Source organism: Scylla paramamosain, chromosome 22 (assembly GCF_035594125.1).
Source record: "Scylla paramamosain isolate STU-SP2022 chromosome 22, ASM3559412v1, whole genome shotgun sequence".
Lineage (NCBI taxonomy): Eukaryota > Metazoa > Arthropoda > Malacostraca > Decapoda > Portunidae > Scylla > Scylla paramamosain.
Genome location: NC_087172.1, coordinates 22,117,430 through 22,122,429, shown reverse-complemented (window position 1 = coordinate 22,122,429; position 5,000 = coordinate 22,117,430). Strand labels below are relative to the sequence as shown.

General features: G+C 39.8%; 1 long non-coding RNA gene across 1 annotated transcript; it reads right to left on the bottom strand.

The window, feature by feature from the left end:
* Positions 1–430: 430 nt before the first annotated feature.
* LOC135111881 (uncharacterized) lies at positions 431–3,834 on the bottom strand. Its single transcript, XR_010273945.1, has 3 exons — positions 3,736–3,834; positions 1,468–1,638; positions 431–1,005 (listed from the first exon to the last, which is right to left on the bottom strand). It is a non-coding gene; the product is annotated as an uncharacterized LOC135111881 (long non-coding RNA).
* Between the last annotated feature and the right edge of the window lie 1,166 nt (positions 3,835–5,000).

The window sequence follows — 5,000 nt, the reverse complement described above, 5'->3', positions numbered from 1 at the left end:
AAAAACTGTCGAAAAGTTTGTTGCTAAGAGAACAAGCTAACCTTTATACTCCATCAGGAAATTAAGGAACATAACAACCTGTACTGACACACCGGGGAGACGCGGCGCTGAGACACACCCGGGAAGAACCTCCTCAAGAAGTTAATCCCTTGAAACATGTTGAATTAGTCCACTTCAACTTTACATCGGTCCGAATTAAATACTTTTAGACCGATGATTTTGCTTGCGACAACACACAGCTCCCTGAATTTAAAACAGCACCTGTGAAGCTTCGTGAACTCGTGAAGTCTCAGCCTGAAATAAATACACATACATACATACAAGTAAAGATAAATAAACAAAAAAACACTTATGATGTATTAAAACTCTAACAATGCTCACTGATCGTTTATTTGCTTGACAATTGCACTCCTGAGGATAAAGAAAGCAAAGGAACAAAGAAGAGTTAAGAAGTTAACTGCCGTCGTGGCGAGAGTTGTGGTACTGCTGTAGATCCTGTGGCACTGGTTGGCCTCGCAAACCTGGGTAGGCGAGAAGGAAAAGTGTGAGTGAGTGTGTCAGGCAGGTGTTGCGTGGTGGTGTGGTGGGGATATGAGGTACTGTTGCTTGCATGTTATGTATTCCACCCTAACACACACACACACACACACACACACACACACACACACACACACACACACACACAGTAGTAGTAGTAGTAGTAGTAGTAGTAGCACTTACCCAGCTAGTTGTTCAGTAGTTTGCAGTTCATCTTGGTGTTCATGTTCCTAATTTTCTAGTTTTATTACTGGCCCATCGTTTGTTTCCAGAACTTTTCCATTTATGACCATCCCAGTATGCTCCAGGCTGGATGATGACCTGGGCATGCCTTCATGTTGTCGTCAGCCTGGAAGTCAGGCTTGTTGCAGCGCTCGGCTTCCAGCTCGCAGTCGCTGTACAGCATGCCGTCAGCGCCACACAAGATAGACGGTTTGGTTTGCACACAGGTCTGCCTTCATCTTTTCTCTGGCAAAGCATGGTCAATATGGCTTTGGAGTTATTACTGAAATGAGTTACTGTTGAGATGAACTCTTACATACCGCAAAGTGAGTGAAGAAGTAATGTGAAGGAAAGATAGTGAATGAACAAATGAGCGAATGAAAAGGTGTGTTCAGGTGTTGAGTGTGGGCATGTGAAGTTGTAGTGTTGCGTGCACATTACAACATAAGAACATATAAGAACATAAGGAAAGCTGCAGTAAGCCTTCAGGCTTGCACTTGCCAATCCCTGCGTGAAACCTGCCTACAAACCTACCTGCTTCAATATCCAGTCCTCATCCATACATTTGTCTAGTCTTTTTTTTAGAATGCCCTGTTAACTCGACACTAACAGCCTGGTTACTGAGTCTATTCTATTCATTAACTCTTCAATTTCTTCCCATCTCTATTTTTCACACACACACACACACACACACACACACACACACACCTCTCAGCAGTTTCTTGCAGGCCGCTTCGCCAAGTTGAGTGAGTGTTGCATCGTTGCATTTCTGGTGGTTCAGTGCGCACAAGTTGTTGTAGATGTTGTTGTCAGAGCAACACACGCGCGTCTGCTTTTTCACAACATTGCAGTATGGGGCGTAGTTTGGATCTGGTGAAGCTGGAATGCAATGTGTGAGCAGCCACGTATTGGAGAGTGAGTGGTGTGCGCCGCCAGTAATGCAGATGATGGTGGTGGTGGTGTTGGTGGTGGTGTTGATGATGATGATGGTGGTGGTGGTGGTGGTGGTGATGATGATGATGATGGTGATGATGATGATGGTGGTGGTGGTGGTGGTGGTGGTGTTGGCGATGAATAAATAGATAAGAAATAAGGGAAGCTGCAAGAAGCGACCAGGCTTACACGTGGCAGTCCCTATATGAAACACACCTACCAATTTCCATCTGCTATCCCCATTGATAAATTTGTCTAATCTTCTCTTAAAGCTCTCTAGTGTCCTAGCACTAACTACATGATTACTGAGTCCGTTCCACTCATCTACCACTCTATTTTGAGAATCAATTTTTTCCTATCTCCTTCCTAAACCTAAATTTTTCAAGCTTGAACCCGTTATTTTTTGTTCTGCCCTGGTTGCTGATCCTAAGAATTTTGCTTACATCTCCCTTGTTATAACCCTTATACCACTTAAAGACTTCTATCGGATCCCCTCTTAACCTACGTCTCTATAAAGAATGTAAATTTAACAGCTTCAACCTCGACTCGTAAGGAATACTCCTCATCCCCTGTATCCTTTTAGTCATTCTCCTCTGTACTGATTCTAATAGACCTATATCTTTTCTGTAATGTGGGGACCAGAACTGCACCGCGTAGTCTAGATGAGGTCTGACCAGCGCCGAGTATAACTTTAATATTACTTCCGTCCTTCTACTTTTAACACTCCTAAAAATGAATCCTAGTACCCTATTTGCCTTGTTTCTGGCTTCTATGCATTGTTTCCCTAGACGGAGTTCAGAGTTAACTATAACTCCTAAATCTTTCTCGTACCCTGTACCTACCAGAGTTTGGTTGTCTAATGTGTACCTATTGTGTGGGTTTCCTCTACCTACGCTAAGCACTTTGCATTTATTTATATTAAATTGCATTTGCCATCTATCCGTCCATTCATTCATTCTATCTAAGTCTGCCTGCAAGGCGATGCCATCCGATTTTGACCTAATTAATCTACCTATCTTTGTATCATCCGCAAATTTCCTAATATCACTACTAATTCCACTATCCAAGTCATTGATATACATTAGAAATAACAATGGCGCTAATACTGATCACTGTGGCACCCCACTAATTACATGACCTCACTCGGATTTCGAGCCGTTTATTACCACTCTCTGTCGTCTGTTACCAAGCCATTACCCTATCCAGCCTAACACCTTCCCATCTATCCCGTGTGCCCTAACCTTTCTCAGGAGCCTTTCATGGGGTACATTGTAAAATGCTTTACCAGTCCAGATATAAGATATCATAACTATCACCATTATTTACTGCCTCGTACACCTTACTGGAAAAACTTAACAAGTTTGTTAGGCAAGACTTCTTCTTCGTGAAGCCGTGCTGTGACTGATTTATCAAATTATGTTTGTCTAAATGTTCCCTAATGTTCCTCGCTATTATTGATTCTAACATTTTACCTACAACTGAAGTTAAGCTGACAGATCTATAATTAGACGCTAAAGTTTTATCTCCTTTCTTAAAGATGGGTACTACATTAGCCTTCCTCCACATTACTGGTACCTCACTCGACTCCAGTGATTTCCTAAAGACAGAAACTAACGGCTCACTAATAATCTCTTTACATTCCTTAAGTACTCTGGGATATATTTCATCAGGTCCTGGTGACTTGAACTTTTTTAGCCTATATATCTCCTATTGCACTATCTACCTAGTTATGGAAATATCTGTCAGCTTCTCATTCTCCTCTGCTCTAAACACCTGTTAACTATCTGGCATATCCTGCATGCTTTCCTGGGTGAAGACAGTTAAAAAAAAATCATTCAGAAGTTTACTAATCTCCTCCCCAGATAAATGTAAGTGACCTCAGCATTGCTATGGTGGAGATGTTGACATTAAGATATATATTTGCTATACACACACACACACACACACACACACACATGAATTTGAAGTGGTTGCAGCAGTAACAACAGTAGTAGCAGTAGCAGTAGCAGTAGTAGTAACAGTAGTAGTAGTAGAGGTACATACCCTTTACACCGGGCATCGCTGCCACCATCACCACCACCGCCGACAGCAGAATAAATTTCCTCATGTTCTCCAGAAGTTACCAGGAAAGTTACGAATCTGCAAAGGAAAAAGTATAATCTCATTGCGAGAAAGTCATACGGAAAAGCTTCTTTTACGGTGCTAATGACAGATTAACAAGATTTCTACGTTATTAACAGGAAAGACACTCTTAGAAACCTCACTATTCACATCTGTGGCCTTTGAAAATATTCGTGGAGAGAGACAAAAGCATTTTAAGGATATTTTTGTGATTATAGTGACAGATTAACAAGATTTCTACGTTATTAACAGGAAAGACACTCTTAGGAACCTGACTAATCATTTCTGTGAACTTTGAAAATAGTCGTGGTGAGAGGATAAAGCATTTTTACTATTCTAGTGACAGTTTAACAAAATTTCTACGTTATTAACAGGAAAAACACTCTTGGGAACATGACTAATCATTCTGTGGACCTCGAAAACAGCCGTGGTGAAGGAGCAGTGTTTCAGAATATGGGCCAGAGTGTTGGAAACGTTATACTCTGTCTTCCTCATACACACACACACTCACACTCACCTGAGCTCCCTCACTCTGAAGGCTGGACAGATAAGGAGACGAGACGCTCTTTCTATTTATTTCGGCTCATGACGTCATTCGGTCACGTGATTATCGCTGCAAATGTATGTAACTGATAACGACTGTTCACGTGTGTGTGTGTGTGTGTGTGTGTGTGTGTGTGTGTGTGTGTGTGTGTGTGTGTGTGTGTGTGTGTGTGTGCTGTGAAAGTGAATGTCAATGACGATAAAGATGATAATAATTACAATAATAATAATTATTAATTTTATTATTATTATTATAATAAGTAGTAGCAGTAGTGGTAGTACTAGTAACAACAACAACAACAATAAAAATAATAATAATAATAATAATAATAATAATAATAATAATAATAATAATAATAATAATAATAATAATAGTAATAAAAATAATATTCTTCTTATTATTATTATTAATAGTAATAGTAAGAACAACAGCAGCCGTAATGATAATAATAATAACAATAAATAAAAATAATAATCATAATAATAATAATAATGATAATAATAATAATAATAATAATAATAATAATAATAATAATAACAGCAACAACAACAACAAAAACAACAACAAAAATAATCTGTTGCTTCCCCTTCGTCCTTCCAGTGATGCCAGGCTCGGCTCCACGCAGCCGCTCGTCCTTTAGTTA